General features: G+C 40.3%; 1 protein-coding gene across 5 annotated transcripts in view; it reads right to left on the bottom strand.

The window, feature by feature from the left end:
- LOC140720368 (butyrophilin subfamily 3 member A3-like) overlaps window positions 1–12,720 on the bottom strand; it is a 665,711-nt gene that overhangs the window by 153,724 nt on the left and 499,267 nt on the right. The gene's annotated exons all lie outside the window — the stretch shown is intronic.

Below are 12,720 nucleotides of genomic sequence, written 5' to 3'. Positions count from 1 at the left end.
GATTGTTTGGCCAAAAAAGCTGTTAAGAGTTCATCTGTGGATACAGACCTTCCACTGAACAAATCAGAATCTCAGGGGTTGGTGGGGTTACGAATTAGAGGATTATGACAAGACATGGGATAATGGGCATAAGTTATGATTACAGAATACACAAAACTGTTGGACTGATGGGAGGAGGGGGTAAAACAAGAAGGAAAGGAATTATATTGACTTGACTTAGAATTGGGCATACTATGCTTAATTCTTCCTTGTATCTTGTTGGAAAACATCACTCTGGGATGTGTAGGCTTTATCACTATGAAAGAGTAGAACATATTCTTTTACAATGTGAAGATTGAAAGAAAGCAAATGCAGGCTGCACGACTAGCTTTGGTTTTTGACATTTTTCATTTTTCTGAACTTTACTAAGTAATGGAATTGAATTGAATTTAATTCACAATATTGTCTTTCATTATTTACAAACAATAGGGCTCTTTGGGGTAATTTAGTTTTCATTTGATAAACTACCGTAGATGTCAGATTATAAGCCGCTACTTTTTTCCCACATTTTGAACAGCTTTGAACACTGCGGCCTTTACTACGGTGCGGCTAATGCATGATTTTTTTTCATGCCGCCAAAAACATTTTGCCTCGTAACAGTAGACCAATAAAATTGATGAGTAGTTCACAGAGGTCCAATGAAATTATACAATAAATCAAGCGCACTTTCACAATTGAATTATTGTAAATCAGTCATTTGTACTCACCCTCATCAACATGGAAAACACTCGAAGAAAAGCATTGTGCTGCCTTTATGGCAGTTATTTAGTTTATAATATTTTCGCTTAGTAATTCATTTGTTAGTATTTTCTAGTTAAAGTTAGAAGTACTACATCCCGGGATACTATGACGTCACATCCGGTTTCGCCGCGTCTTGTGGGAAATACCGGTTTGCGATAAACGGGAAGGTGGGGGCATTAGGCGAGCGCGAAACGCTGCTTTTAAGTTAAAGGCGATCAATAACTTTTACTGGTAGACTGCAGTATATATTTTTTTACCAGTCGTTAGGAGATATTGGAATGTATACGCAACGTAATTTGTGTGTTACCGATACGTATGTATATTTAAAAGTAGCCGTGTTACAGGCACGGTTCGAAAAAAAGCATTTGCAATATGTATTTGTTTATGTTACCATATAGATTTAATTAAAAGTTAAAAAATCCTCACGTGTAATGTCTTTCTGTGTAAATATCTCATATTACAACGTGGGACACCTGCGGCCTAAAATCCGGTGCGGCCTAAAATCCGGTACGGCTTGTACAAGTACAAAATTGATTTTCTTTCTAAAATTAGAGCCAGCGGCTTTTAATCAGGTGTGCTCTGTAGTGCGAAATCTACGGTAGTAGGGGTTTTATTTCCCAACTCTCTACAACACACTCCAGTCCAGTCGGTGGTGGGAATGCACCTTTAAGTTGGACCGCCTACTGCCATTAAGAGGAGGAGGAGGACGACGAGGAGGACGAAGGAGGAGGAGGATGAGGGGGAGGTCGAGGATGGAGGAGGATGAGGACGGAGGAGGACAAGGATGAGGATGGAGGAGGATGAGGAGGAGGAGGAGGTGCTGGTGGTAGTCTGTAAAACTTTGTCTCAGCAGTACTTGGAATTTGATGTGCTATTCTGCCTGTCCCATTACAGGAAGGATACGGTGTCTTTGGAGAGGATGTGGAAGAGGGGTACCAGGATGCTGCCTGGATTAGAAGGTATGAGCTACAAGGAGAGAAGAGAGCGCTATGCCAAGGACGCAGCCTAGAAGACTAGCGTGCCTTCAGGGTGCTGGATTTTCGTGGCTCTGGAGGCGGGCGGACTCGAAGTTGATGCTGCCACCTGGTGCATCGTGGGAGATGGAAGATCGAAAGCAGCGTTCTGGCTGCTGGCTGTGTGTGACCAGAGACCTGAGTCCTTTGGGCACAGAGCTCAGAAAAAGTGATGCAACAGACTTTTAACACCATAAATCGGCGAGTTGTTTTGTAATATCTCCTCTCTCACTGTGAAACAGGGACAAAGCTCTTTTTTCCCCCCTTATTAGGGAGAGGGAGAGCCTGTGTTATGTCGAATACCAGGTGAACGAGTAGTCTTTGGGGTACTGCCAGTCTGTGTCTTTATTGACACTTTGCTACACACTTGAGTGCTCGGTGAGGTTGCCGATGCTTTTTTGCTGGTGGGGGAGGGGGAATGGTCGTTGCTTTGCTGCTGATTGTGCATGGGAGGGGGGATCTGGGGGGACTTTGGGGTTCTAACATTTAACTCTCATTCGTTCTTTGGGGCACTCCTCTGTTTTTTGTGGATGTTTGCGAAGAAAATGAATTTCATGATGTATATTGTATATATTTCTTTGACATTAAATGTACCTATTGCCGGGATTAGAAGGTATGAACTATAACGGGAGGTTAGACAAACTTGGATTGCTTTCTTTGGAGTTTCATAGGCTGGAGGGATGCCTGACACAGGTTTAAAAAGTTATTACAGGCATAGATAAGGAAGGCAGTCGGATTCTTGTCCTCTCAGTAGAAACGTCAAATAGTGAGAGGAAAAAATTAAAGGGATATGCGGGACATTTTTTTTTAAACGGAGAGCAGCATGTGACAGAAAATGCTGTTTGGTAGAGTGTTGAAAGCAGTTATAACAGTGGCATCCAAGAGACTTTCAGACAGACATATGAATGTGCAGGGAATGAAGGGATGTGGATCATGTTCAGGTGGAAAGGATTAGCTTAATTCAGCATAGACACTGAGAGTAAAAAATCTCATTCCTAGTCTGTACTATTCCACGCTTTCAAAAGCTTTGATGTACAGAGCAATCTTATGGTGCAAGTTCACAGCACCCTGCAAGTGACAACACAGGTAAATAGGGTGGTAAAGGTGGCTTACAGCACCGTTGCCTTCACCTGTTGGGACGTCGAGCAGAAAAGCCGGGAAGTCATGTTGCAGCTGCACAAAACTTTAGTTAGGCCACAACTGGAACATTCTGTGTGCCATGTGAAACCAGTTGGGACATTAGTTGAACAGACAAGTTCAATCACTGTTTTCTATACTGCAAAGGAAAAAGTAACTAAACTATCTGATCTCTCATGCTGTGATAACTCTCACAGTTATTAATCTGGAAAGCCTACCAAACCTTTGGACAGACTACACTGTGAGTATATCTTGTTTTAGATAATGAGAACAAAGCTCTGCACAGCCTCACCCAAAACATCGACTGTACTTTTTCCCATAGATGCTGCCTGGCCTGCTCTCCTCCAGCACTTTGTGTGTGTTGCTTGGATTTCCAGGATCTGCAGATTTTCTCATTTGTGATTTGGTCCTCTTACCTCAGAGTCTTGTTTCACTGCCAATTATTCTCATTTTCCAGGGACCATGACCCAACCTGATCAATCTTTCCTCAGAAGACAAGCCCTTCATCCCAACAATCAACCAAATTCCCTGAGCTCCCTCCTCAGTGAGTGTCTCTAGTCAGCCTGTGAACAGACTGTGCACTAAAACTTCCTGGACATACCGAACAAATTCCACCTCATCTTATCCTCTTGCACGCAGCAGGTGTCAACCAACTTTAAGCAAATTAAAGTTCCCATGACAACAACCCTATTATATTTGCACCTTTTAAAAATCTGCCTCCCGATCTGTTCCCAGTGTCTTTGTTGCTTTTGGAGAGTCTATAGAATGCTCCGAATAGAGGGATTGCTCCCTTCCTGTTTCAAACTTCCCCTCTCACTGACTCGGTAGACAATCCCTCCATGACACCCTCCCTCTCTGCAGCTGTGATACTCTCCCTAACTAGCAATGCCGCTCCCCCACCTCGTTTACCACCCCCTGCCCCTTTTGAAATATCTAAACACTGGAACATCCAGCAACCGTCTTGCCCTTGTGACAGCCAAGTCTCTGTCTCTGTGACGGCCACACCATTGTAGTTCCATGTACTGACCCATGCTCGAAGCTCATCAGCCTTGTTATTTCTTCAGTGGTTTGAACAGGGCGCGACTGTGCAAGCGCGTGGACGTCAGCCAGTGAGAACGGCGAGAAGTGTTTAAAGAGAAGACAGATTAATACAGTGGGCATCAGAGTAGAGAGAGACAGAGTAGGAAGGCTTTGGCTCAACGGGGTTTTGGTGATAAAGGGCTGAGGCGAGTAGGTTATCTGTAGAGTACTGACAGGAAGTATGTGTGTGAGGCTGGTTCTCTGTGCTCGGTGTCTGATGTGGGAGGTCCTGGAGACTCCCAGACTCCTGGACGGCCACATCTGCACCAGGTACATTGAGCTGCACTTCCTTAGGGACCATGTTAGAGAACTGAAGATGCAGCTCGATGACCATCATCTGGTCAGGGAGAGTGAGGAGGTTATAGAGAGGAGCTATAGGCGGGTAGTCTCTCCGGGGCCTGGGGAGACAGATAGGTGGGTAACAGTCAGGAGAGGGAAGGGCAAGAAGCAGATGCTAGAAAGTACCCCTGTGGCTGTACCCCTTAACAATAAGTACTCCTGCTTGAGTACTGTTGGGGGAGATGGCTTGCATGGGGGAAGCGACAGTGGCCGTGCCTCTGGCACAGAGTCAGGCCCTGAGGCTCAGAAGGGTAGGGAAAGGAAGAGGATGGCAGCAGTGATAGAGGACTCTGTAGTTCAGGGGTCAGACAGACGATTCTCTGGACACAGGAAAGATACGCTGATGGTAGTTTGCCTCCCAGGTGCCAGGATCCCGAATGTTTCTGATCGTGTCCACCATATCCTGAAGTTGGAAGGAGAACATCCAGAGGTCGTAATACACATTGGTACCAACGACATAGGTAGGGAAAGGGAGGTGGTTCTGAAAACAGACTACGGGTTGTTAGGAAGGAAGTTGAGAAGCCAGACCTCAAAGGTAGTAATCTCGGGATTACTGCCTGTGCCACGTGACAGTGAGTACAGGAATAGAACGAGGTGGAGGATAAATGAATGGCTGAGGGATTGGAGCAGGGGACAGGGATTCAGAGTTCTGAAAACAAACTACAGGGAGGTTTTCTAAGGCTACTGGGGAGAGTTTAAACTAGAATTGCTGGGGGTGGGAACCGAACTGAAGTGACGGAGGAAAGGGAAGTTGGCTGACAAATAGAGAAAGCTTGGAGTCAGTGTGAAAGGGAGGATAGGCAGGTGATAGAGAAGGGACGCACTCGGAATGATGGTTTGAGATGTGTCTATTTTAATGCGAGGAGTATTATGAGCAAAGCGGATGAGCTTAGAGCATGGATCAGCACTTGGAGCTATGATGTTGTGGCCATAATAGAGACTTGGATGCTGCAGTGGCAGGAAAGCTACTTCAAGTGCCAGGTTTTAGATGTTTCAGAAAGGACAGAGAGGGAGGCAAAAGAGGTGAGGGCGTGGCACTGTTGATCAGAGATAGTGTCACGGCTGCAGAAAAGGAGGAAGTCATGGAGGGGTTGTCCATGGAGTCTCTGTGGGTGGAAGTTAGGAATAGGAAGGGGTCAACAACTCTACAGGATGAGTTTTACAGACCAGTAACAGGGACATCGAGGAGCAGATAGGGAGACAGATTCTGCAAAGGTGTAATAATAACAGGGTTGTTGTGATGGGAGATTTTAATTTCCAAATATTGATTGGCCTCTCCCTAGAGTGAGGGGTTTTGATGGGGTAGAGTTTGTTAGGTGTGTTCAGGAAGGTTTCTTGACACAATATGTAGATAAGCCGATGAGAGGAGAGGCTGTACTTGATCTGGTATTGGGAAATGAACCTGGTCAGGTGTCAGGTCTCAGTGGGAGAGCATTTTGAAGATAGTGATCACAATTCTATCTCTTTTACCATAGCATCGGAGAGGGATAGGAACAGACAAGTTAGGGAAACGTTTAATTGGAGTAAGGGGAAATATAAGGCTATCAGACAGGAACTTGGAAGCATAAATTGGAAACAGATGTACTTAGGGAAACATACAGAAGAAATGTGGCAAATATTCAGGGGATATTTGCGTGGGGTTCTGCATAGGTACATTCCAATGAGACAGGGAAAGGATGGTAAGGTACAGGAACCGTGGTGTACGAAAGGCTCAAAAAAACTAGGTAATGTTAGAGATCTAGAAGCTTATAAGGCCAGGAGGAAGGAGTTTAAGAATGAAATTAGGAGAGCCAGAAGGGGTCATGAGAAGGCCTTGGCAGGCAGGATTAAGGAATACCCCAAGGCATTCTACAAGTCTGTGAAGAGCAAGAGGGTAAGATGTGAGTGAATAGGACCTATCAAATGTGACAGTGGAAAAGTATGTATGGAACTGGAGGAGATAACAGAGGTACTTAATGAATGCTTTGCTTCAGTATTCACTACGGAAAAGGATTTTGGCAAAAGGCTGTTGTAAATCTGGTCAAGAAGAAAAGAAGAGCTTATGAAAGGTTCAAAAAACTATTTCATATACTTCATGCATTCAGAAATAACTCCATCAGTCCTGTATTCATAATCCTTTTCAATTTCGACTTCTGTTACACTGCAACTCATTGCACTGACTGAAATTTTGCCCTATTATCTGTCTGTCCTTCCTGAAATTTTATTACACACTGCCTTTGTTTGTATAGCAACTGCACCATCCTCAGCCCTAATCCTCTATCACTACTGTACTCATCCTCTACCCCCTCCCCTTCTGAGTCCCAGAACCAGACTCAGCGCCAGAGCCCTGCTCACTGTGTCATTCCCCTTACACCAGTCAGAGTGGTGCATGAGTTATTGAGGGGAATGGCCACAGGGTTACTCTGCACTGTCTGTCTACTCCCTTTCCCTCTCCTGACAGTTACCTCCCTACCTGCCTCCTGGAACGTTGAGCAGCCTCCATCACAGAGATCGAAGCCTGAGAAGGGGTGGTTCACTCAGGTTCACCAACTGAGTAGAAAAGACAGTGACTTGTGACAGATTGGAGCTTTGAGCAGCACAGTGCCCAATCAGTGGGATTGATTGACAGAAAGAAACTAAAGTAAGGCAGAGGCAAGTGGAGCAGCCATTGTTGGAATAACCGTCGGTGGAGTGGACGGAGAGAGAATTGGGATTTTGATGCTTCAGCTCTTCTTTGCTTCACTGAGGAGAGGCTTGAGTGAGAGAAAGCAAAAAGCTGTAGGTATTATTTCCCCACAGTTTGTTGTTGTTTTTCCTTCATATATTTGTTCAGATGGAAAATCAGGGATGCCAGGCAGGATAGTTGAATGTTCCTCTTACAGGATGTGGAAAGATAGGGAGTCCTGCAGTGTCCCTGACGACTACAACTACGAGAAGTGCATCCAGCTGTTGATTCTAACACTCCGTGTTAAGGAGTTGGAGCTGCAACTGGATGAACTCTGGATCATTTGGGAGACTGAGGGGGTGATAGATAGGATAATTAGAGAGGTAGTTACAACTGTGTAGGGCATAGGAGACTGGGTGATAGTCAAGAAGGGGAAAGGGGTTAAACAGCCTGTATAACTGTCCTCCTAGGGGACTCCATTTTGCAGCGCATGGAGTGAGACGCGTTTTACAGCGGCTCCACTTTTTTATATGTTGTACATCCCACTAACAGATTCCTTTCAAGTCTGATGATTTATTACTTTTGTTGAAGGACTCATGATTTAATTACGATGGCCGGAAGTCGATCTGGTATTGAATTGAGAAGCGGCAAGAACTTTTCCCGAAACGGAACAAACTGAGAAAATAAAGAAACTGGAGGAACCTGTTACTTTAGCAGGAATATTCTCTTCAATACAAGATATGAAGTTTGAATTTGGATCACTCGATACTAAGATTAATAAGCTGATGGATAACAACTGGAAGCTTGAAAAATCTATTTTTAATGTCCAAGAATCTTTGAAGAATTTGGACTTTCAATTTCAGACACTCAAGCAGACTACACATCGAATCAAGAACGAACACGAACGATTCAGGCAGACTATTAAAGATCAAGAAGTAAAGATGTCTTCGATGGAAAAGAAAATGAATGAAATTACCTCGGAACCATCCAAAATGAAGAGAAAAATGATTGATTTAGACAGTAGAGCTCATCGGAGGAATTTGCGTATACTGGGTCTGCCTGAAAATACTGAAGCTGGTGACCTGTTAAAGTTCTTCTCAGATATGCTGTACTCACTTTTTAGTGAGACCCTTGAAGCAAGCCCTTTACTCGATAGACTCCACAGAATTCCAGGATTTCGATGTTCATCTGAATTACACCCTCGGCCAATCGTGCTTTGTTTGCGTTATTATACAACCAAAGAAGCCATACTTCGAGAGGCCAGAAGAAAGTGAAAGTTCATCTTTAAATCAACAGAAATTCGTATAGTTGAAGATTTTCCCCCTGAGATTTTTGCCGAAAGAAGGAAATACCGAGAAGTCATGAGCGAAATGTATAAGAAAATTCTCCATCCATCCCTTCAGTACCCAGCGTGGCTGATAATCTTTCCTGCTGATTCTCAGCCACGGAGGATCTACTCCCCTGATGAGGGCTGGCAGTGTATTAAAAATCTCAAAGCTAAGCCGAATGTAACCTGAATAGGTAACTCTGATGTATGAGATGTTTATAGATGTTCTGAGCAAAGTCTATTCTACACTTTTTGAAAGTCCATATGGGACTTGGCTGATTTAATTTTTCTCTTTATTTGTTAATAATTAGTATATATTCATAATTGCTTTGTAGGGGACTTTTACAGTATTATATTATAGAGGTCTGTATAGGACCTGGCTTGAATTATTTTTTCTATTCTTTTGTTTGTCTCAATATTAATATAGTTTTAGGTTTGATATATATATATTCACCTAATTTTCTGTATGACTTGTAAGTTTTTTTGAAAGAAAGAACTTTGGTTTTAATTTTATTTGCTTGGATTCACTTTTCTCTGAATACGTGATTAATATACTTCAGACGAATTTAAGATGGCCGTCGCCAGTTACGTTTTTATTATATATAACATTGCAATATTTGAAATTTGTTTGTCTTTTTTATTATGGCTAAATTGTGGGGGGATGAGTATTTCAATTTTAATATGCGTAGCTGCAAAATGGAGGATAGGGTCAAGGGTTATTAGTTAGCATGCGATCAGCCTATTAGTTGCTGTTTTTCGGGCTTTGCAGGTGGGGGGGGCTATTAGAATAGGTTTCCTTTCTCAATTGGGCGGTTTTTTTGATGGACATTTTCTCTCAAACATCTCACTCCTGCTAGTCATAGCTGTTCCTTTTGGTTAAATGTGTGCCTGTGCATTAGTTTTCTTTATAAAATATCGAATTAAATATTAAACATGGATGTTAATAAAATTCATATAATCTCAGAATCTAAATGGTGTGGATCATCCTATTAAGCGTAAAAAGATGTTTAAGAAATTAAAAACACAATGCAGATAGTATTTTTGTGCAAGAAAATCATGCACGGAGACAAGATGAAGACCATTTTTTTAAATTTTGGAAAGGCCCTTTATATCATTCTTCGTTGACTAGTAAAGTTAGAGGGGTATCTATTTTTGTTAACTCTAAACTCCCTTTTGTACATTTTAATACTATTACTGATTCGATTGGAAGATATTTAATTGTCACTAGTTTATTGTGATCAAAAGGTAGCTTTGGTGTGTGTATACACACCTAATTTAGATAGTCCTGAATTTTTTAAGCAGCTTTTTTCTGAGCTACCGAATCTGAATGAATATAAGCTGATTATGAGCGGTGACCTTAATTGCTGTCTGAATCCGGCGATCGACAGTCCATCAACCAATCCGTCCCTTCCCAATAAAGTGGCGGCTTATATTAATTTTTTTCTACTAGAATATGGCCTGGTAGATATCTGGAGATATAAACACCCTATTGACAAAGATTTTTCTTTTTTTCACACGTTCATCATAAATATTCTAGAATTGATTACTTTTTATTTAGATACACGTTTGCTACACTCTGTTGTTGAGTGTGTGTATGACGTCATTGCGTCGTCAGATCATGCGCCTCTGAAATTAACCCTGAAGCTCTCTGATAGTTTTTTGAAAATGTCACAGTGGAGATTGAACCCCATATTGTTACAGGACCCAGCCTTTGTTAGTTTTATTAAGGAACAAATTTCTATATTTTTTGAATTTAATACAACTGAAGGAATGTCAAACTTGGTTATATGGGATACGATGAAATCTTTCCTTAGGGGACAGATAATTTCATATTCAGCAGCTTTAAGAAAGAAAACTAAAGGGGAACTGTCAGTGCTTACTAATAAAATTAGAGAGATAGATAAAACGTATTCAGTAAAACCTACTGAAGATCTATATAAGGAAAGGGTTGAACTTCAAACACAATATGATTTGCTTCTGACCTTCCCTATTGAAAAGCAAATTTTTAAAATTAAAAGTTTATTTCATACACATGGAGAGAAGTCAGGTAAACTTTTGGCTGGTCAGTTAAAAGCGGCCATGGCTAGAAGACAGATTTTGACAATACACAGACCAGACAGAACTGAAACATTAGATCCTTATGAAATTAATAAGATATTTATGGATTTTTACTCCAATCTTTATAAATCTGAATTCTCTGATAGTACTTTTATTATGAATAGATTTTTGCAAAGATTAAATATACCTAAAATTTCAACTCGAGGTATTAATACATTAGATTCACCTATTAAACAGGAGGAAATAGTTAAAGCTATATCCTCTATGCAATTAGGGAAAGCTCCGGGACCAGATGGGTATACAATGGAATTTTATAAGACTTTCAATGAAATGCTTATACCACATCTTTGTCAAACTTTTACTGATTCTATATCCTCTAGGAATCTTCCAAAAACTTTTTATGAGGCATTAATTTCATTGATTCCTAAAAAAGGAAAAGATTTATTGGAATGTGCATCCTATAGACCTATCTCATCACTGAATGTAGATTTTAAAATCCTCTCTAAGATTTTAGCCAATAGACGAGAATTTCTCGCTACTGTTATCTCAAATGACAAAACTGGATTTATTAAAAATAGGTACTCACATTTTAATATTTGAAGACTGTTAAATATCATTTATTCCCTCTCAGTTAAAGAATCTGAATGTACTGTGTCTCTGGATGCAGAGAAAGCTTTTGACGGGGTGGAGTGGCCTTATCTGTCTCAGGTTTTGAAGAGGTTTAATTTTGGTGTGGGATTTCTTCCTGGATCAAACTGATTTATCAAGCCCCAGTGGCTGTGGTTATAACTAATAATTAAAAGTCTCCTTACTTTAGATTATATAGAGGAACCCATCAGGGCTGTCCTCTCAGTCCTTTATTATTTAATTTGGTTTTAAAACCACTTGCTATTACTCTTAGGGATTCTAATTCTGTGCAGGGTATTAAGAGAGGGGATAAACTACATAAGGTTTCATTATATGTGGATGATCTATTAGTTTAAATTTCAGACGTTAGGAAATCTATTCCCTTTATGTTATCTATATTTACTGAATTTAGTATTTTCTCTGCTCCTATATCTTATGGTCTTATATAAAAGTGAATTATTTCCTATTAATAATTACTCTGATTATTATGATCAAATACTTTTTAATATTGCTGGTCTATTTTACTTAACTTGGTATTAAAATTACTAAAAATTTTAAAGACCTATATAAGTATAATTTTTCTCCTCTAATTGAATATACATAACAAATACTCTCTAAATGGTCGTCTATGTCGATGTCATTAATTGGTCGAATAAATGCTATAAAAATTGTTATTTTACCGAAATTTTTATATAGATTTCAAGTGGTTCCATCTCTTGTTCCAAAAATGTTTTTTGATAGAATAGATTCCATGATCCTGTCATTCATTTGGAATAATAAAAGCTCCAGAGTGAATAAATCTTTATTGCAAAAATCAAAAAAAGATGGAGGACTGGTGCTACCAAACTTTAGATTTTATTATTGGGCAATTAATATTCGTTATATCACCTTCTGGATTCACAGTATAGATAACCAGGACTGCCCTTCATGGTTACATTTGTAGGACAATTCAGTAAGGGGGTTTCCTTTAGCTTCTTTACTAGGAGCTCCTCTTCCTTTTTCGTTCTCCAGGATAGGTAGACAAGGTCTTGGTCCTATTGTTAAACATACTTTAAAAATTTGGTTTCAGTTTCGTAGGTCTTTTGAATTAAATAACTTTTTACTCTCTAGTAATATCCATTTTAATTTTTTCTTTAAACCATCAACTCTGGATAAGGTCTTTTTAATATGGAAAACCAAGGGAATAAAAACTTTTTTAGATTCGTTTTCAGAGGATTGTTTGTCTTTTTCACAGTTAGTGGATAAATATGATATATTGTATCTAGTGCACATTGTTTTAGATACTTGCAAGTTAGGAATTTTTAATCTGATTTTCTACCGAATTATCCATTTGTTCAATTACCAAAATGATACATGGGGAAATCTGCAGATGCTGGAAATTCAAACAACACACACAAAATGCTGGTGGAACACAGCAGGCCAGGCAGCATCCTTATAGATCCTTATAGGAGATCCTTATAGATGCTGTCTGGCCTGCTGTGTTCCACCAGCATTTTGAAATATGATACATGCTATTTTTCAGCTCAAACTACTTCAAAAACGATTGACAGCCATTATATACAAACCATTAATGAATGCTCGTACGATGCCTAATGATAAGGTTAAATGTGCTTGGGAAATGGAACTTCAGCACTCACTTTCAGATGATCAATGGAGTAAAATTTATTATCTAGTTAATAATTCATCTATTTGCGCACATCACTCCCTAATTCAGT

Source organism: Hemitrygon akajei, chromosome 2 (genome assembly GCF_048418815.1).
Source record: "Hemitrygon akajei chromosome 2, sHemAka1.3, whole genome shotgun sequence".
NCBI classification, from domain to species: Eukaryota; Metazoa; Chordata; class Chondrichthyes; order Myliobatiformes; family Dasyatidae; genus Hemitrygon; species Hemitrygon akajei.
Note: the sequence above shows the minus strand (reverse complement) of the source record. Positions and strands in the feature narration are given on the sequence as shown.